Source organism: Brassica napus, chromosome C9 (assembly GCF_020379485.1).
Source record: "Brassica napus cultivar Da-Ae chromosome C9, Da-Ae, whole genome shotgun sequence".
Taxonomy (NCBI): Eukaryota; Viridiplantae; Streptophyta; class Magnoliopsida; order Brassicales; family Brassicaceae; genus Brassica; species Brassica napus.
This window is the reverse complement of record NC_063452.1, coordinates 34,587,423-34,608,434: the sequence shown is the minus strand read 5'-3', so window position 1 is coordinate 34,608,434 and position 21,012 is coordinate 34,587,423. Positions and strand designations below refer to the sequence as shown.

Here is a 21,012-nt window from a genome sequence, read left to right as displayed (position 1 = left end):
ATTTAGGTTGATTTAATGATTAAAAGTTGCAAGTTTTGTGAGCAAGTTAATTGCTCGATTGATTGATTTAGGGTTTGATGGAAGGATGGTTGCTAGATCTAGGGTTTCTATTCTGGTAGTCAGGATTATAATGCTACAGATGCCTAACAAGTTGTATGCATGATATTATAGAGCTCAACACTTATAAACAAACCATTAGGCTTTCACTTTCTAGGTTTGTCTATTGACCAATGTCGATCGATTATTCTATAGGAATATCAATCTATATACTTGTTGAAACGTCGACCGATTATTCAATCGATAGGAATATCGATAGACGCGCTTGGTCAAACGTTAATGCACAGATTGAATATGCTCACTATGGTTACTAGATTAGCTCTCGCTTATTCTAGTAAATCTTAGCTCAGTTAGGATGGATTCAGGGTGAGATGCAAGCTATCGCTTATGTCTACAATTCATAGAGAAAGTTCTAGGTAGCTAATCTAAAAACAGGCATTAATGACAATCCTAATGATGAATATGACTACTTAGCAATCTATAGTTGGGGATAATCCCTCATAACCTATTTGAACCCTAAATCTAACAGGTGGATCTATTCATACATGAAGTTGTCACAGAAAATCATAGATGAATAAATAAGAAATTGCAATAGAATAGATTTAAAAACCAAAGAGTTCCAAGAGGACTCTGAAGGAGTTCCTCTCTTCTCTCCTAACCTATAACTATGAATAAAATAAAGCTTTCCCGTCAACAATGGCTTAGAAAACACATAAATAGGGGTTTAGGTCGCCCAAGTGCATTCTGGTAATTTGTGGTTGCATCTGGGCTTCAGCGGTCATATAATATGCTCAGCCCATATTCTGGGATCACCGTCAGTCGACAGTCCTTCATCTCCTCGACAGCTTCCTCTCGCGAGGCAGACTGACCACTCTTAAAACGGGCATAACTTCTGCTTTAAGTTGCTGATTGACCTCAAACCGGTGGCATTTGAAAGATAACTCAAATCTCTATTGTTGTTAAATTATGTACTCAATCTAACGGTGGGAAGGTCTCCATCCATAGCTAGACATCTGACGCGACTGTGCAGCTTTGCTCTCAGAAGGCTCCAAAAGACACCAAAATCACCAGTTTCCTCCAAATCGTCCATGAACCTGTAAATACTATAAATAGACTATATATTGTACTAATTAGTTATTAGAACACTTATAAACCATGGCTAAAAGTGGGTAAAATCCATTTCCTATCAAGCTTCTCCTGTCTGAACAACCTTCATCTCCAGCTTCTTCACATGAGTACTCAAAGTTTCAAACTTTGTGTTCAGGTTGGTGTAGACAGAATCAATCTTCCCATTGAAGTCCACCGTCATGTGCTGCTGTCCCTCAAGAACTCTTTTAAGCATCTCTTCAATCTTGCTCTCTTGAGTAGGTGGTGGTGGCTTCTTGTATTTGGAATTTCCATAACCTCTGTTGTTGCTGTAGTTGTTGCTGTATGGTTTCTGGTGCTGCGAACTCTGGTTGAAATTGCCCCTATTTCGATAGGAGTTTTTGTTTCCACCCTTGTTTCCAGATCCTTGGAATCCAGTTCCACTAGTGAAGTTCACCTCTTCTTCTTCCTCTGCTCTACCCTCTTCATCTTCAACCAAGCAGACCTGCTTCCTGAGAAGTTTGTGAACATTGTCCAGCTTTGCCTTCACTTCATCCATCTGATAATTCCCAAGATGGTGGCAGATCTCTTCCTCTCAAAGTATGTGTTCTTGGTGCTGCTGCTGGATGCTAAGTTCTCAATGACTTTCACAGCCTCCTCAGAATTCCTGGTGTTGAAGTTCCAGTTGCTGGAAGCATCAAGAGCCATCTGGTACTGCACCACGTGATAGACCATGGATTTTGCCCACTTTTAGCCATGGGCTATAAGTGTTTTAATATATATTTACTACTATATATTGTCTATTTAGAGTATTTACAGGTTCAAATACGTTCTGGAGAAATATGGTGATTTTGGAGCCTTTTGAGGGCAGAACTGCATAGGCACGTCAGATGTCTAGCTATGGATAGAGACCTTCCGACCGTTAGATTTAGCCCATAATTTGACACAAGATAGAGCTGGGAGTTAGATTTCCAATGCCACCAGTTTGAGGTCAATCAGCATCCTGTACCAGAAGTTATGCCCATTTTACTGAAGAGTGATCAGTCTGCCTCGCGAGAGGAAGCTGTCGAAAAGAGGAAGGTATGTCGATCGATGAAGAACTCTTGACATCGAACGACATGGATGCCAGAATGTGGGGCGAGTATATTTTATGACCGACTGAAGCCCAGAAGTAACCACAAATTACCAGAATGCCTTTGGACGACCTAAAACCCTATTTATGTTATTTCTAAGTCATTGTTGACGGCTACACGATATCTAAGCTTTATTCTATTGTTTCTCTTAGTTAGGAGAGAAGGGAGGAACTCCATCAGAGTCCTCCTGGAACTCCATTTGTTTTGGTTTTATATTATTTATGCTTTTCATCTATTCATCTATGATTTCTGTGACAAACTTCATGTCTGAATAGATCCACCTGTTAGGTTTAGGGTTAAGATAGGTTATGAATAATTAGCCCAAAATATAGAACTGCAAAGTTGTGATATTCATCATCGGATTTTTCTTACTGCTTGTGTTCTAGAGTCATGAACTAGAACCCTGATCTTAGAATCATTAGGCACAAGCGATAGCTTGGTCTTTTCTCTGAACTGAATTATATTGAGCTAGGATTGCTAGAACCATACGAGAGTTGATTTAGGAACCCTAGTGAACACATATTCAACCCGATCGTAAAGCTTGCTAGAAGCGATATCGATCGATGATCCAATAGATTAATCGATCGATATTGTGAAAGGTGTATCGATCTATATTCTTATAGAATAATCGATCGACACTTTCTTGTGATCAATAAACGAGAGTTGAGATCCAAGATGTGGATATTAGACTGTCTATACAACATAAGTTGTTAGATTTGTACTCCCAATTGAGTTCTATAATATCTTGCAAGCAACAATTAGCCTCTATATCATTATAATCATGATTACCTGAATAGAAACCCTAGATCGAGCAAACCATCCTTCCATCAAACAACTCTCTGCCAAGCTGAACAATTGCCTTATTCAACTTGTTTACTGCTTTATTTACTGCTTTGCTATCTTTATTTACTGCTTTAAACCGATTAGCCTAGCTTAATCATATAACTATTAGATCTTTTGTGTGCCCTAGCTCTCTGTGGATTCGATCCCTAAGTACTATACCTCGACCTCTTATTTAAGAGTGTATAAATCACTCTTTAGGGTAATTTGAGTGATATAAAATTTGGCGTCGTTGCCGAGGAGGTTTGATCGCCATTATATCTTGTTTAATTAGATTTAGTCTAGGTTTTACTACTATTCTAAAAAAAAAACTGATAAATTTTTTTTTCTTCTGTTTCTGGTACATACATCTTTGTACCAGGAACAACAATGAAGAGAAGATTTATGGGTTCTTCAAAGAAGGAGCCTGCTGATTCACGCACGATCCGTAAGTCTACGAGGGAAGAATCGATCGACACCCTCCAAGCAGCATCGATCGACAGTGTGAACCAAGCATCGAACGACACTATTCAGCTTGTGTCGTACAACACTGTTCACCACGGTAGTGTTCACTCCAGTACTGTTCATCTCGGCACTATTCATCACGGTACCGTTCATTGAGTTACTATTCATCCAGCTACTGTTCACGTCGACACTATTCATCAAACGTCGATCGACACTGTTCATCCACCGTCGATCGACACCCCTTTACTGGGAGACAGAGAAGATCGAAGTGCTCATACTTAAAGTTAACGAGAATGGGATGCTAAGAGACGAAGAAGGTCGCATTCGAAACAGCGCAGGACAATTAATTAATGCTAAGGGTGCTGGATCCCTGATGTGATTGTTGTCGCTGAGATGAATGACTTTGACATGAGGCGAGAGTGGTATGATTGGGTAGGTCAAGATCCCTTCCAGGGTCTTCCTCACCAAGATCGTACAAACCACATCGAAGAGCTTGAGGATCTCGTGTCAAGGTGTGAGCAGAATGAAGTGTCTCAATAACACATGCTCTGCAAGATCTTCCCCTGTTCTATCTCTGGGGATGCATTCAGCTGGTTCAGTCAATTACAGCCAGGATCTCTAACTATCTGGGAGGACATTGAAAGAGCCTTCCTTTACGAATTTCTTGATGATGCTGAAGTAACTCGAGAAAAGGAGAAAAATGATAAATGGGACAGGTTTTTTGGCATCGTTAGATGAGGAGTATATGATTCCAATACAGCTTCTCGACGACATTATTGGAAAAAGGGATGAACAACATGGATTTGGAGGGCCGAGCAAAGTAGAAGAGCTGATAAAAGTGATCCGACTTCAGTGTCGATCGATAGTAGTACCTTAGAATCGATCAACATCGACACTTCAGAAACGATCAACACCAGCACCGCAACACCGATCGACAGTACGACCTCAACGTCGACCAACGTCACGACCTCAACATCGATCGACGGTACAACGTCGGAATCGATCCCCACACAATCCCATCATCGATCGACGGAGACTCATGTCTCAGAACGAGACCACTTGAAATCCCTGAAAGTCGGCACAGAGGAGCATTGATATATCAAGTTGTAATCCTACCTCAGATGGAGACAGAGAAGTCACTATGGAAGACTTCTTAGAGCTGGAGGAATGGCTTGAAGATATGGATCAAAATTCGAAGAAGAAGCTTGATGACGATCAGCATACTTCGAGAGGAGATCTAGAAACTTCACCAAAGGCTAGCATCGATCGACACCAACCTGATGGGATCGATCGACAACCACCCCACATCATTGATCAACTCCCACCTTATATCATCGATTGACAATCATCAGATAGCATCGATCTACACCCACACTCCATCATCGTTCGACACCCAACCGATTGCATCGATCGACACCCGTTGTTGGACGAACCGCACAGTTACATAGTCAAGCTGGAACAAGTTGAGGAAAGAGTGCACGAGTCTGAGGCTTCAGACAATGTTGACTCCAAACATCTGAGACCACTTATATGCGCAGAAGAAGCTATTGGGTTTCACAAAAGAGTGAAGAGGATACATGACCCTGTGAAGATTGTGGTTCCATGCGCAGTATTTGAAGTTGAATTTCCTATTCCACCAGATAATGGTTCACATCTGAGTTCTTACATTGAGGTATTGGATGATCATCAGCACGTAGAAGCTTCTCAGAAAGGGTTGCGATTTAGAGATGAAGTCGATAAGTACCCAGTAGAAGCAATATCGATCGATACCGACCGGATACCATCGAACGACGTCAACAAGCCGGTATCGATCGACGCTACCACTTCTCCATCGATCGACACTGGACGCGTATCAGAGCAGAAAGAGTTTGATGTGTGTGGAAATCTTAGGGATGGAGAAACCACCACGCGATCAGACAAGTCTAGGGGAAAGGAGTGGAGGAATTGGAAGAAGAGAAAAAGGATCATGGGTGATTCTCAGTTATCATTGATTCCTCGCTTCTCACATGGTGTCAGGAAATCCAGAGTACGCAGCAGATGCTTCTCACAGCCATTTGCAAAGCTTCGAGCACTCCTTACTGCTGAGATGATAGACAAAGTAGAAGAGTCTATTGTGGAGGCTTTCACACAAGAATGATAAAGCTTCAGAGAGTAAACATTGAGACTTGTTTTGGAGAGAGTTCTCATTCTCATCCGGACTGAATCATATATCTCCAGAAGTCAAGCTAATGACTTAAAATAAGCGCTAAGTGGGAGGCAACCCACTGTTAGGTTTGTTTTAAATTTGGTTTTATTTTCATTTATTATTGATTGTTTGTTTTCTAATGATTTCAGGTTAAGAGAAAAAAAAAGATGAACAGTAACGACGGTACTGTAGCACCTCACTGTAGCAAAGACACTGTAGCACCGGTCGACACTATAGCAAGGAAATCGTTCGACACTGTAGCAAACAAATCGATCGACACTTTAACAAGAAATCAGGAGTTACTGTAGCAGTGTTACTGTAGCAGAACACTGTTCATTGAAAACAAATTATTAGTTATCTTGTACTGATTTTTAGTGTTTTGTTTATGATAGGTAAAAGGAAAAAGAGCCAAGGAAGAAGAGTTTATTTACCAGCAGTGATCGACGACAACAGGCCATTGTCGGTCGACAGAGCATCACGAGTATCGATCACCACTTAACTGTGTCGATCGACGCTCACCATCAGCGATCAGGTATAACGTTTCTCCTTGTTAAATATTGTCCTTATAGTTTATTTCCCCACCAATCTTTGACTGTATAACACTGGTCACAGTGTTGTTTAAGTCTGGGGGAGGTTCTACTAATATTGTGTTTTAGTTAGCTATCTAAAAAAAAAAATGAGATCCTAGTAGACATTCCTGAGCACACCGACCGATGAGACAAGCTCGACTTCGATCGACATCACTTCCGATCGAACGATCGATTGTGTTTTCATTGTGTCGAATGATTGCTCTAGCCATCGACCGATGAGACCATGTCGCTATCAGTCGACAGCACTTCATCAACAACGATCGATTGTCACTTCAGTGTGTCGATCGACACTGAGCAGGTCATCGTTCTTACTTGTTAAATTATGTACTGATAATTATTTCTCACCATAACTCCGATTAGATATACACTGGGGACAATGTAACTTAAGTTTGGGGGGGATGTTTACTGATAATAGTGTGTTCATGAGTCTTATCAAAATGTTTTCAAAAGAGTTTTATTGAGTCAAGAAGGTGATAATGAACTTATTAGATTTTTGCTTGTTATCTAACCACTCTTTAGCACCATTCTAGACTTACTGATTGCAGATAGTACTAAAGATACTAAAGTGGATCAACCTGTCAACTATTCACACTTGCTGAGATTGTTTGAATGAACCAAAGCTGACCTCCAACACTAAACCTTACACAACTGTTTGTCTTGGGGCTTGGTATACATGGGATCAGATTCTTCAAACAAGTTTGGAAGGTAAAGCCTTGTGTAGATTTATCATCTTTTCTCTCTCTATTTCGACCCTAGATTTACAGGTAGAGATATTTATTTTCAAAAAAAAAAAAAAAAGAAGAAAGAAAGAAAAAAAAAAAAGAAAGAAAAAGAAAAAAAAAAAATATATATATATATATATATATATGTGTTAGCTAGGTTGAATCCGAACATGACTTGGTGGCTACAACCATTAAGGCTTGCTTCATAAGGATTCCAACAAAAAGAATTCAAACGGGACTTGGTGGCGGCAATCATCAAGGTTCGATTCACATAAATTCTTGGATATATGTCAAAAAGAAGTGAACAGGACTTGGTGGCAACCACCATTAAGGCTTGATTCATGGAAGCCTGTCCAATCTTGGTCAATGATCCTGCAATGGAAGCAGATTTTGACTAAAGAAAGAAATTAGTAGAGAGAAAAGATAGGAACTAACTTTTACCTGCAGATCCAAATACTTGTTTGAAAATCCTTGCATCCTGTGATCGATACTCCCAAGGTAAAGCCTACACTTTTATTTATGTTGAGAAATGAGGTTGGTAGAGGGGAATGTCAGACATTATTTGCTAAGTTGTTGGCTAGGTGAATTTGGTTGCTAAGCTAGGATATGGTATAATGTGCTTTTGTTATTAGGACTTCTTAGATGTGGATTTCAATATTACAGAGGTGATGATTCTAAGTTTTAAATCATGTGAGTCCCTGCTGTTTTCAAACCTCTTTCAGAGAGACTTCTCGTTTGTTTTGCTTGAGGACAAGCAAAAGGGCAAGTCTGGGGGAGTTGATAGACCATGGATTTTACCCACTATGAGTCATGGTCTATAAGTGTTTTAATATATATTTACTACTATATAGATTCTATTTAGAGTATTTACAGGTTAAGGTACGTTCTGGAGAAATATGGTGATTTTGGAGCCTTCTTAGGTGCAGAACTGCATAGGCGCGTCAGATGTCTAGCTATGGATGGAGACCTTCCCACCGTTAGAGTGAGCCCATATTTTGACAAAAAGATAGAGCTTTGAGTTAGATTTCCAATGCCACCAATTTGCGGTCAATCAGCATCCTGTAGCATAAGTTATGCCCATTTTACTGAAGAGTGGTCAGTCTGCCTCGTGAGAGGAAGCTGTTGAGAAGAGGAACGTATGTAGATCGATGAAGAACTCTTGGCATCGATCGACATGGATGCCAGAATTTGGGCCGAGCATATTTTATGACTGACTGAAGCCCAGAAGTAACCACAAATTACCAGAATGCCCTTGGACAACCTAAAACCCTATTTATGTTATTTATAAGCCATTGTTGGCGGCTACACGCTATCTAAGCTTTATTCTATTGTTTCTCTTAGTTAGGAGAGAACGGAGGAACTCCATCAGAGTCCTCCTGGAACTCCATTTGTTTTGGTTTTATATTATTTATGCTTTTCATCTAATCATCTATGAATAGATCCACCTATTAGGTTTAGGGTTAAGATACGTTATGAATGATTAGCCCAAAATATAGAACTGCTAAGTTGTGATATTCATCATAGGATTGTTCTTACTGCTTGTGTTTAAGAGTCATGAACTAGAACCCTGATCTGAGAATCATTAGGCACAAGCGATAGCTTGGTCTTTTCTCTCAACTGAATTCTATTGAGCCAGGATTGCTAGAAACATACGAGAGTTGATTTAGGAACCCTAGTGAACACATATTCAACCCGATCGTAAAACTTGCTAGAAGCGATATCCATCGATGATCCAATTGATTAATCGATCGATATTGTGAAAGGTGTATCGATCGATATTCCTATAAAATAATCGATCGACACTTTCTTGTGATCAATAAATGAGAGTTGAGATCCAAGATCTAGATATCAGACTGTCTATACAACGGAAGTTGTTAAATTTGTACTCCCAGTTTAGTTGTAGAATATCTTGCAAGCAACAATTAGCCTCTATATCATTATAATCCTGATTACTTGAATCGAAACCTTAGATCTAGCAAATCATCCTTCCATCAAACAAATCTCTGTCAAGCTGAACAATTGTCTTGTTCAACTGGTTTACTTCTTTATTTACTGCTTTAAACCTATTGGCCTAGCTTAATCATATAACTATTAGATCTTTTGTGTGCCCTAGCTCTCTGTGGATTCAATCCCTAAGTGCTACAACTCGACCTCTTATTTGAGAGAGTATAAATCACTCCTTAGGGTAATTTGAGTGATATCACCGCGATGCCTCTGTAGAAAGTACTGAGCAATTGAACTTTATTGAATCCATGGTGTGGGTAATCTCTCTGATAAGACTTGAAACTGATCCAGGAGCTTCTGAATTACTCTGCAGGCTCCTGAGTGAATGTAGCAATCTTGCTCCTCAAGTCTTCAGCACGCGCTTCCTCAAAGAAGTTGCATAAGAATGCATTCTTGATGTCGCTCCAAGATGTGAGAGATCCTGGTGGTAACTGCTTAAGCCAATGCGAAGCATCTCCATCTAGTGAGTACTTGAAGAGCTTGCATAGGAGGTGTTCTTCAGAGACTCCCTCGACTTTAATAGCAGATATAAGATCCTCGAACCTCTCCAGATGGTCCATAGGATGCTCGTGAGATAACCCATAGTAGGCTGTCTGTCCCACGAGTGTGTAATACTGCGGTTTCAACTCAAAATTCCCCCTCTGAATAGTTGGAGGACGAATGGCTGATCTGTTGGTGTAGCACTGATCTGGACGGTTGTAGTCAGCCAACGTTCTAGGTCGAGCAGCCTCATCTACAGGTAGATTAGTGCATGTAGCATCAGTATCATACTCAGGGATTGCAGCCCCCTGAGCATTTATCCTCTGACCTGCTGCATTACGAAGATGACCTTCCTGGTCATGCAGGTCTCCTCTCTCATCACGTACAAGAATCAAAGTCGCAACCATGTCTTGCGGCTCAGTATCGATCGATGTCAGGACTGAAGTATCTACCGATGTCGGATGGAAGATGTCGGTCGACGAAAGATGAGTGTCTTTGGTCGATGGTGGTGAGTGAGTGTTGGTCGACAGGACTAGTGCCTGGGTAAACGGTGGCTGACGAAAATCAAGCGACGAACAAGTTTTGTTGTCGATCGATGAGGAACGTACTTCCTTGCGGATTGAACGATCCAAGCTTGCAGGATCTGATGAGAATAGCAGTTAAGTTTCCTTGTTTCTTTTGGTACTGCTGGGCATGTACCTGAAAAGCCAAGAAAATATTGTGTCAGAAAGCGGTTTTAAACTTAAAAAGAATCAAATCTAACAGGCGATCAAAGCTCCCCGGCAACGGCGCCAAATTGGATATCACTCAAATTACCCTAAGGAGTGATTTTACTCTCTCAAATAAGAGGTTCAATTGTAGTACTTAGGGATCAAATCCACAAGGAGCTAGGGAACCTAATAAATCTAATCAGACTTGTTAAGCTAGATGGTTTAATTGTTTAAATGTAAAGTTGCAGTTGTTGAGCAAGTAATTGCTCGATTGATTGGTTGAGGTTTTGGTGCTTAAAATGAAATAGCTAGACTTAGGGTTTTTATTCAGGAAATTTAGAATTATAATCCTATAGATGCCTAACAAGTTGCATGCATGATATTGTAGAGCCACTAGGCTTTCGCTTTCTAGGTTCGTCTATTGACCTTTGTCGATCGATGATTCTATTTGAATATCAATCAACGCTGTTGGTCAAGCGTTAATGCGCGGGTTGAATGTGCTCACTAAGCTCACTAGGTCAGCTCTCGCCTTACTCTTAGCAAGATCTTAGCTCAATTAGAATGGTTTCAAGATGAGATGAAAGCTATCGCTTATATCTAACAATCCTAGGGCAAGTTCTAGGTAGCTAATCTAGAATCAGGCATTAATGACAATCCTAATGATTAATATCACAACTTAGCAATCTATAGTTGGGGCTAATCCCTCATAAACTATTTAAACCTTAAAATCTAACAAGAGAACTACTCAGACATGGCCAAGCAATTCATAACAGCAAATAGGTATGAAAACTACATTAGAATAATAGATAGATAACAAAGGAGTTTCAATCACGAATAACTTTGGATCTTCTCTCCAATCTACTAAAAATCGTAGAAAACCTTTGCTGTGAAAATAGTAAAACAAGAAAGCACACTTTTTCCTCTAACATGTTGGCAAAACTTATATAATTAGGTTAAAACTCGTCAGGGATAATCTCGTAAATCGGTGAAGACTTGGGCTCTAAGTCGGCTGTGACCAAACGGGCTTTCTGCGCGCTTCGCTGTCGATCGATGTCAAGATGTAGACATCGATCGATTACTCCTCTTCATTATCGACCGATGGTCGAGCTCGATGGTCATCTCGGCTGCTTACTCAAAATATCTCCAAAATGCTCCAAAATCATCACTTTTGATACACTAAAAATGAATCCAAGCTACTGTCAAGTTAACAGTGGTAATTGTAATATTTAAGATTCTATCCAGAGGACCAGTTTACTCCATACTCTAGAACTCGGATTACTCGGCTAGAACAATCCACTATCGTGGACTTGTTCCCTTTGCTGATGGGTCTTGAGTCCTAAGCTCTCACTTGGAACAAGACGCGATAGCAAGCCTTAGAGATCAGGTCCGATTAGTTCACTTAATACTCTAATATCTACTCTCGCTGATTAGGGATATGAAGCTCATTCAATATATGTCAATTTATTTCCTAAGCGGTTAGCTAGGAGATTAAACTTGAGATCGAACATTAAGTGATCAATTCAATGCAAGCAGTAAAAACAATATGAATGAAGAACAATTAAAATCACTTATTTGCGTTTAGCTCATGTGATTGACACCCTAAAACCCTAAGCAAGCTTAGCCGACTACTCAATCATAAAGCAAAGTGATACAGACATGATTTCTGAATAATACTGCATATAAAATAAAGTAGAAAGACAAGGGTTCAAGATGATCTTCTCGTGAAAATGAGAGATGAAGCCTTCTCCCTTACAAGTTGCTAAATCGCCAAAAGAGTTCTAGGTTTCTTGCCAAAACTAGCGTAGTCAAAAAGAAATGATAGGATCGGCTTTTTATATGGAGGCGCCGGTGGTAAAGAGAGAAGAGATGGAATCTGGGGAAAACTTCCGAATTCTTGGAAGTTTCCTTAGTGATTGGGAAGAGTCAGACGCTTGTTCTCTTCGGGAACAACCTTCGGATTGGTCTGACTGGCTGTTCTACGTCGGATACTCCAAAATGACATCTTTCTTCATGGAACTCTCTTCTTTGCTCTTTCACCTGCTCCAAACATGGAATGATATCAAATAAGCACGAATTAGGACTGAGAATTAACTCAAAGCACACATATAATGGTATTAAAAACACCATATATCAATTCCCCCAGACTTAGATCCTTGTTTGTCCTCGAACAAGACCAAGCCTCATGAGCAGGGGGAAAGGTTTGAAAGAGTGGGAACTCGCTTGTCCTCAATAACCATACTCTTACCACACATCTCTGAACCATACAAGCTGTAGACTCAGACCACACACTGTTACCAGAAAACCCACGATCGCTGTTCGAAAATCAGCTCCATACTCTGTATCTCATACCTGAAAAAGGGTACACTATCGAGACAAAACTCCTTAAATTCAATTAAGAACAGCGTGAGCTTCTGATCACATGCACTATTCAGGGTAGACGGGCTAGGTAAGGAACAGGCTATTTCATGGTGGAGCTAAGAGTGTTTAGGGGCTACCAATTTTAAGTGGATGCAGGATATCGCGCAAAATAGCAGGAGAGGACGGATCCATTGATGTTCACAGCCCTTACTCGTTTCTGCTTCACGGGTACAGTTGTTCTCTCCTTCAGATCAACCGTGGGACTGTTCTTCAGTTCTTGACTTCTTTGCTCAACCTTCCTAGTTGCGTGTATTTTACGGATTCACCTTCCCCATCTCCATCACCATAAAAACAAAAAAAAATAAATATATATATATATATATATATATATATATATATATATTTTTCTTTTACAAGGTGATGGGGTTGCGAGGGAGAGGCAACAAAATGAATGTTTTGCAGCCACTGGTGGTCTATTCTTTTGTTTCTCACTGGTTGCCATTGTTCCTCTGGTTAGAACATGCACCCATAAACTGTTCTCTTGTTAGAGCATGGTCTCATCGACTGTTCTCTTCATGCTTGATCTCTCTTCTCTGAATGTATGACATTAACGAGTAAGAAGCTGCGTCGATCCTTTCCTCTCTGACCCTTTTGCACATATCTGCACATATGACACTGAAAAACAGAGTGCATGAGGGTGAAAATAAAGGCTTAGGCGCAAGGTGGGAACTAGCTAAAGATGAGCTAGCCACTCAGGATCAGCAAGATTGGTAAAAAGAGTAAGAAGTCCTGAGTGTAAGTCTCGTTTCCCTGATCTAGTGCCCATAACAAGAAGAATTTCAGTCAAGATTAGATTCAAGTTAGGTGGAGTTGAGTCTACCCAGTGTAACCTGATCGGTTGAGAGCTTCTGGAGAATAAAATGAGATAAGTCAGGGGTGTTCCAGGTCCAAGTGTGGGTCTTTCATCACTGCTAAGGTCACTGGATAAGAATGTTAGAGCACGAGGTGGTTAAAGGATTATCACAACACAAGGTCCTAATTCCCACAAGAGTTTTAGCTGACTCAATCCTAAACTGACTCAATAAAACATCCAAATGACATAGGGACTGACTCAGAAATAAAAACATAGAGTAGCAGCACACAAACAAGTGCTTCCCCCAAACTTAATTCACACCATCCCTGGTGTGAAATCAAATTGGAGTCAGCCAAATACACAGCAAATAGATAAAGAGTTCAGATGGATAAAACAATGGATAGAGAAATGTCCTGGTGGACTCAATCGGTCTCGCCGCTCTCGGCTGGATCAAGTGAACGTCTGTTGGGCGAGCGATGAATCTCCTCAGTTGAAGGGGCTGTTCCCATAGGCTCCTTTCCTGGACGGTGTGGTCATGGGTTCTGCGCTGCTTGTGACTGTCCCTGGTTACTTCCGCCAATGCAGCAGCCAGTAACGAGATGGAGGATCCTCCGCATGAGACTGTTGTTCTTCCGCTGCGAGTCAACCATCCAGCGTCGGTAAGCCTGATCATCGGTCACATCCTCCAGCTCTCCGAGGTCGTATGATGGGTCAGCTTCTGGGGTAATGTCCTTGACATCCTCCATATTCGCGTCAGATGCAGCAGTACGAGGATCAGTGCATAGGAGCACGGGTGGTGGGAGGAAGCGTATGTTGTCCAACACGCTGATCCTGGTGATCTCGGGGTGACGCAGCTTGGTGAACAGCTGGGTACCCTCCTTGTCGAAGAAGCTGTAGGTATCCTCATCTCGCATGATGTGGCACGCCATAAGGTATATGATGTCGAGGTACTGAATCTCCGTGTTCACCTTGTATTTGCTGAGATCAATGCCGAAATGCTTGAAGAGCGGCGTGAGCATGCTACCGCTCCTGTCCTTCTTGTTCGAACCGTGCATAAGACACTGCCTCCTCTCGCAAAGCATGGTGATGAAATGAAAGCTTGGGTTCGTTTAGACCTTCTGAATTGGAATGCCAGACCCTGAAGCGCGGATCTCATCCTCAATACCTGCATACATGGTTTGCAGCTCCCCGTTTGTCACTTTGGAAGTCTGATCCTTGGCGAACAGGAGGTTTGAAATGATCTTTGCAATGACTCTAAGTGCCGGGTTCCTGATCTGCGACTGGTAGGCTTTTCTAGGTGTGAAGGTCCCATTCGCGATGAAGTCCCAGAAGGCATTTGATGGGGCAAATTTTTTCGCCACTGCTACCCCTCTCGGCTTATTCGCGATCTCATAGATTTCGTTGAGTTTGTCGAGGGACAGTGAGAAATACTCTCCATCAGCCATGAATGAGAAGGAGCAGTTGCCGTAGGAGGGCGCAGAGGAGTCCTCGTAAGTAATGGTGGCAGTAGCAAGCACTTGGCGGGCAAGGTCTGGGTAGAGCTCATGTGCCTGATAACAGAGGGGAGCTATCCCCATTGCTTGCAATGTTTCGAACACATCCTCGTCGATCCCGAGATGAGCAAGAGTTTCGGCATGGCCGAAACGAGTAGGTAGGATATCGATCTTGAGGAGGGAGTTGTAATGCCCAGCTGTTTCCTTGTCCCACCCCTCGCAGTTAAAGTCTAAAAGCATTGGGTTGTTGAGATCAATCGGTTCACCCTCTTGTTCACGAGGCCATGGGTAGGACACGGAGGTCGGTTGTTGTGCTCGCGGTGGTGGCGTGTTGCTCGCGAGGTTCGTTCTCTTGGCCGATTGCTTAGTGTGTGGTATCTTATGAATCGGGGCAAATTGACTGCAAAAAAAACAGAGAGACCTCGAAAATCCATGCAAATTAGAAGCAAGAATCCCTTAACATGAATGAAAAATTGAGGTTTTGGTGATTGCTCTAATTCGCAAGTGGGGAGGTGTACGGTGAGTGAGACGGGAAAGAGGTAGAGTGAGGCCTTAAATAGGCGAAACCCTAACCGCTTCCTTTTATCCCCCTCTTTTTTATATATATATATATTTTTTTTTTTTTTGGGTCCGAGACACTTCCATGGAACAGGCGATGGGTTGTTCCACTAGGAGAACAGTCGTTCGGTTGTTCTTACTGAAGTGTTCGGTTTTTCTTGTTTTTGACATGCAAACTAAATCTGAAAAGAAATATAATAGACTATAGAAAACAATATATACACTTACCAGTGGGTTGCCTCCCACCAAGCGCTTAGTTAAAGTCATTAGCTTGACTTGGCTCAGCCGATCAGGCTGAAGGGGGATCGCTTAGGGGAATTTCTTCACCCTCTGCGATAGTGGAGTCAGCAAGGAAATGCTTGATGCACTGACCATTGACGACGAACTCGTCTCCCTTTCTGTCCAGCAACACAACAGCTCCGTAAGGTCGGATTTCCTTAATGGTGAAGGGTCCGGACCATCTAGATTTCAGCTTGCCTAGGAACATCCTAAGTCTGGAGTTGAAGAGCAAGACCTTATCATTTGGTTTGAAACGTCTGGCAATGATTCACGTGCCTTATCTCTTCCAGCTCATGGACTTGGATCATGCGCTTCTCAGTTGCTGGCTTGATGTCGAAATTCAGTAACTTGACCGCCCATGCAGCCTTGTATTCGAGCTCGATAGGAAGATGATAAGCCTTACCGTAGACCAGGTGATAGGGAGTGGTCCCTAGCGGCATTTTGTAGGCTTTTCTGTAGGCCCAGAGAGCATCGTCCAGCTTATGCGACAGTCCTTGCGCGAGGTATTGACAGTTTTCTAGAGAATGTTCTTGACCTCCCTGTTGGAAAATTCAACCTGTCCACTCGTCTGGGGATGATAAGCGGTAGCCACCTTGTGTTTCACCCCATTCTTCTTCAACAGGCTCTGAAATGCCTTGTTGATGAAGTGTGTTCCGCCGTCGCTAATGACCACTCTAGGCACCTCAAATCTCGGAAAGATGATGGAGCTGAACATCTTAGTCACCACTTTTGCGTCATTACCCACTTGGAGACATAGTCAACGGCGACCAGGATGTACTCGTTCTTGAAGGACGGAGGGAATGGTCCCATGAAATCGACTCACCAACAGTCGAACACCTCAACTTCTAAAATATTAATTCTGAGCCATCTCATTCCTTTTACTGATGTTCCCAAGTCGTTGGCATGCATCACATCGAGCTATGTAGGCGTGAGCGTCTCTGAACATAGTTGGCCACCAGAAACCTGCTTGGAGGATTTTGGAAACCGTTTTGAGTGTGGCGAAATGCCCTGCATAAGAGGAACCATGGAAATGATGTAGAATCCCTGGAATATCTGCCTCTGGAACCCACCTTCTGAATATGCCATCCTTGCAATGTTTGTACAAGTATGGTTCATCCCAAACTTACTGCCTCGCCTCTCTTAAGAATTTCCTCTTCTCGTTTCCAGTGAACTTAAGTGGTTCCTTTTCAGCAGCTAGGAAGTTCGCAATCTCAGCAAACCAGGGGAGGTGAGAGTACTGCTTTTGGATCGCGGCTACTGGGTGTTCTGGTACGCGAGAACAATCGGATGTTATGCTCAGGGGTTGTTCCGCGAAGCGCAGACCAATCGCGTTGATGTGTTCCACTGTGTGTTCTTCATCAAGGGCTGTGTCATCCTCAATCTTCATTCTGGACAAGTGGTCTGCAACCCCATACTCGACTCCCTTTTTGTCTTTTATCTCGATATCAAATTCTTGGAGAAAAATAATCCACCTCAACAACCTCGGTTTTGCATCCTTCTTTGTGAGCAAGTACTTAAGAGCAGCATCGTCTGTGTGCACAATCACCATCGATCCCACCAGGTAGGATCTGAACTTCTCGAATGCAAAAAAATAGCCAGGAGTTCCATCTCAGTCGTAGCGTATCTGCATTGAGCTTCATCCATGGTTTTGCTTGCGTAATAGATCACATGAAGTTTCTTATCCTTGCGCTGCCCAAGGACTGCTCCAACTGCAAAGTCGCTAGCATCAGTCATGATCTCAAAGGGGAGATCCCAGTCTGGCGGTTGTACAACAGGTGCGCTGACTAGAGCTCCTTTGATCGTGTGGAACGCAACTAAGCACTCGCTGTCAAAATCAAACTGATCTCCTTGCAGAGCAGTCTGGTGAGTGGTCTCGCTATTTTTGAGAAATCCTGGATGAACCTCCTGTAAAACCATGCGTGACCCAAGAAGCTTCTGATAACTTTCACAGTTGTTGGTGGTTGCAAGCTCATCATCACCTCGACCTTTGCCTTATCCACCTCAATGCCTTTCTCGGAGATCTTATGCCCTAGAACAATCCCATCTCTGACCATGAAGTGGCACTTCTCCCATTTGAGCACCAGCTGTTTCTCCTCACACCTTGTGAGTACCCTGCACAAGTTTGAAAAACATACACTAAAGGAGCTTCCATAGACAATGAAATCGTCCATGAAAACCTCCATAATATCTTCAATAAGGTCAGTAAAGATCAACATCATGCAGCGCTGAAATGTTGCTGGCGCATTGCACATGCCGAATGGCATTCTCCTGTATGCGTACGTTCCGTATGGGCATGTGAACGTCGTCTTCTCCTGATCGTCTGGATGGATAGGTATCTGAAAGAAACCTAAATAACCATCTAAAAAGCAGTAATATGGGTGGTTAGCCAATCTCTCAAGCATTTGATCAATGAAGGGAAATGGAAAGTGATCCTTTCTAGTGGCTGCATTTAAATTTCTGAAATCAATGCACATGCGATGTCCTGTCACTATTCTAGTAGGGATCAATTCATTCTTTTCATTTTTGATAACAGTGATCCCACCTTTCTTAGGTACTACATGAACAGGGCTAACCCACTTACTATCAGATATGGCATAGATCACACCCGCTTCAAGAAGTTTCATTATCTCTTTCTTAACAACATCTTTTAGATTCGGGTTTAACCTCCTCTGATGTTCAACATAAGTCATTGATTCATCTTCTAGGTGTATTCTATGCATGCATAAATCAGGTGAGATGCCAAGTATGTCAGCTAGTGAATATCATAATGCCTTACGTTACTTCCTAAGTTCACACAAAAGCAATGCAGTTTCCACATTTTTGAGTTCAGCGTTCACAATGACAGGGTAAGTGGAATTCAGACCTAAGAGAGCGTACCTGAGCCCCTTTGGGAAGGGGTTTTAGCTCAACCTTGGGAGCCTTCAACTCGCTCCAGGGATCATCAGGTAGGTTCGGCGGAACAGGCGAGTTCGGTAAAGGGGTCGCTCCAGTTGGAGTGTTCTCGTCCTTGTTACTCTCTTCCCTCAGACTTAGACTCGCCACCATTCTTCCCATACTCCTTGCGGAGTCAAGCATCTTAGCATACCCATCTGCATCAATGTTCACGACACTCTGCTCGGCCTCAGCTCTTACTAGTGCAAGCTCGAGTGGATCTTCTGTAAGAATCTCCTCGATCATCCCTTCACGAGGTTGCAGCGGATCAATCCCTTCATTCACCTCGAAGGTCTGTCCTTCCAGCATCGGTTTCTTCAGCAGCTCATCCATCTCGAACTGCAGGACTATGTCCTCCAGATGGAGATCAATCTTCCCTTGCCGCACGTCAATGATGGCTCCAACAGTACATAGGAATTGTCTTCCTAAAATGAGAGGATCTTTGGAGTCCTCTTCCAGCTCTAGAACTACGAAGTCTGCTGGAACAGAGGTGTTCCTGACTTTTACTTGGAGATCCTCTAGAATACCAACCGGGGACTTAACTGATCTATCCGCGAACACCAAGGACGTCCTAGTTGGTTTGAAATGTGTGTATCCCAAACGTCGTGCTACAGAGTAGGGAATGAGGTTTACGCTGGATCCCAGATCAACCAAGGAGCATGAGAAAACTGTCTTCCCAATCTGGATAGAGAGGACGAACTTGCCAGGGTCTCCTCGCTTCTTTATTTGCCTGTTCTGAAGCACTGCGCTGCACTCCTTAGAGACAGTCATGAATTCGCTCTCCTCTAATATTTTTCCTGAGATCAATCCCTTCATAAAGCTGCGCATGTAGGGCATCATCTGGATTGCATCCATCAAGGGGAGTCGGACGGTTAGGTCCTCCAGCATCTTTCTGCACTTCATCTCCTCTTGGTCCTTATGAGTAGCCTTTGCTGGAACAGGGTAAGGGACTTTAGGAGTGTATTCGCGAGCAGGAACAGGCTCTGGGATCGGGCGGACAGCCTCAGCTGGTTGTTTTGGTCCTGGCGAATTGGTTCCAACTGTTGGTTCCCTCTCCTTCTTAGCTGCCGGGGTATCGGATTGTGGTTGTTCTGACTCTTTCTGCTTCCCCTTCTCAGCCGCAGTGAACCTCTTCTTTACCGGTTCTGACAGTTGCTTTCCACTTCTCAACTCAACCGCATTGCACTCCTCTTGACGCTCTCAGCAGTCTGAGCAATCTGAATGTCCATCTGTCTCATATGGCTCGCGACATTGTCGTATTTGGTGCTCAAATCGCTTAACATATGTTTCATCCTGGTATTGATCTCGGTAGTAACCTGGTTTAGAGCCTTCCCTTGGAGATGTTGTCCTTGGAGCAGCTGCCGCAACATAGCTTTTGTCTCATCTTGCAGAACAGCGACAGGAGTGGAGGTAGCTGGCTGAGTGTTCTGTTGTTTCTGCATCTGAGGTGGATTGTTCTGCGGTTGGCCTAGAACATAGGTTCGGGGTTGGTAGTTCTTTTGATACCCGGCATACTGACCTTGGTTACTCTGTGCAGGATCAGCTGGTTTGTCTTGCTTAGGCCAGAAAAGCTGTGGGTTGTTCCTCACGTTAGGGTTTGGGTGGTAGTTTTTGAGCTGCCATCCTTGCCAATTCCCGTAGCTCACCTCTTGCTGATCGTCTCCTGATATTTCAGCATTAAACGCCAGGTCACCGGCACCCTTCTCAGGAGCTGCTTTTTCCATTATGAACACTTGGCTTTGGTTTCCGTTAAGCAGTTGGTCCACCTTTGCAGCGAGATCATCTATGTTGTTCACACTCTTCGAGCAGTCATGCTCCTTGTTCTTGTTTAGTGAACTTGAAGCCATGTTCTCAATCAGCTCGAACGCACCAGGTGTGGTTTGAGTAATGAAATCTCCATTACTCGAAGAATCAAGGGTGTTTCGAAACTCATAGCTCACTCCATCATAGAACACCTCCAATATATAGTCAACGTAAAACCCATGGTGCGGGCACTCTCTCTGGTACTCCTTGTACCTCTCCCAAGCTTCATGAAAAGGTTCATCAGGCTTCTGCTTGAAATTGGAGATCCTGTGCCGTAGAGCCGTGGTTTTAGACTTCGTGTAGAAGTGGCTCAGGAACGCTGATCGGACCTGGTCCCATGAGGTAAGAGAGCCAGTTGGCAGAGATTGGAGCCAGCGAGAAGCTTTCCCTTCAAGAGAGAATGGAACAGCGTGCATTTGACATAGTCTGGTGGCACTCCGTTAGAGCGAGAGAAATTTCAGATTCTCTCAAAGGCTTCGATGTGGT

At 42.9% G+C, this 21,012-nt stretch overlaps 1 non-coding gene across 1 annotated transcript; it reads left to right on the top strand.

The window, feature by feature from the left end:
• The first annotated feature begins 20,700 nt into the window (after positions 1-20,700).
• Positions 20,701-20,807, top strand: LOC125593660. The gene has a single exon (XR_007329560.1). It is a non-coding gene; the product is annotated as a small nucleolar RNA R71 (small nucleolar RNA).
• The last annotated feature ends 205 nt before the right edge of the window (positions 20,808-21,012 follow it).